This window comes from Mustela putorius, unplaced genomic scaffold (assembly GCF_011764305.1).
Source record: "Mustela putorius furo isolate JIRA1106 unplaced genomic scaffold, ASM1176430v1.1 tig00003853_pilon_pilon_pilon, whole genome shotgun sequence".
Classification (NCBI taxonomy): domain Eukaryota; kingdom Metazoa; phylum Chordata; class Mammalia; order Carnivora; family Mustelidae; genus Mustela; species Mustela putorius.
Genome location: NW_025422005.1, coordinates 53,158,135 through 53,159,288, shown reverse-complemented (window position 1 = coordinate 53,159,288; position 1,154 = coordinate 53,158,135).

Below are 1,154 nucleotides of genomic sequence, written 5' to 3'. Positions count from 1 at the left end.
ATAGAGTTCCTCCGCATTGGGCTCTCTGCTCAGCAGGGAGCCTGCTTCCTCCTCTCTCTCTCTCTGCCTGCCTCTCTGCCTACTTGTGATCTCTGTCAAATAAACAAAATCTTAAAAAACAAACAAACAAAACCCAAATCATACCTCCTTACTTCATACACATCTATCTAGCCACTAAGATCCTCATTCCTAACCTCCCATGCATCTCTAATCCAGAAGCCCCAAATTGACTTAATGTGCTACTTGACCCGTGGAATTTTTTTTTAATTTAAGTTGTAAATATTTAAAAGTTAAGATTTTACATGAAAACATCAATTTCTGGCTTAACAAATTGAATCATTGGGAAGCATTGGGTCAGTAAGTCCAACGTGGTGCAAACTGTTCAGAGCTGAGCAACAGGGACTCTCCTTTGAGAAAAAAACAATACAAGGCAGTCTTCACAGCGTCTGCCCCTCCCCACAGCCTTATACTCAGCCCCTCATTGTTGCTCCCCTGGAGACATTTAACTCTTCTTTACTCCTGTTATAATCCAGCTTCCCTCTTTATTGAGCTCTACCACATCTTAGTTCAGACCTGTAGTACAATTTTATCAAGTAATTGTGATGAGTCACTTTCTGGCATAGTCTACTATCTAGTGCAAACAAAGTTAAGACCAGGCCACACAACTTCCCAATATAGCTGATCTTCTCTTTATCTCAGCAGTGCTGCCTCATACCTTTCTGGCTTCCACAAGGCATAGATGCTCATACTTCTGCCAACGTATCATTCCCTTGGTTTGGGTTCCCTCTTCCTTGCATCACTCAGCTCAAGTATTAGCCCTTACTTGGTCTAGCTGGCTAGCCAAGAAAGTCACTACTTCTGTATTCTCTCTTATAATTAGTTATGTGCAGTTTTAAGTATATTCCCATCTCCTCCAGGAGACTGAGGAAGTCAAGGGCAAAAACTGGGTCTTACTCATCTTTGCATTCCCACAGTCTAATAGTGCTTGGTAAGAGAATGAGAAGTATAACTGGATGACAGAGTCTTAGGCCCATTTTCTATCAGTCAGCTTGGACTAAGCTATGCTGTTATACCAAACTCCACCCAAGTCCCAATGGATGATAAAAACAAAGGTTTATTTTTCATGCACACTATTACGCCATCATGGACTAATT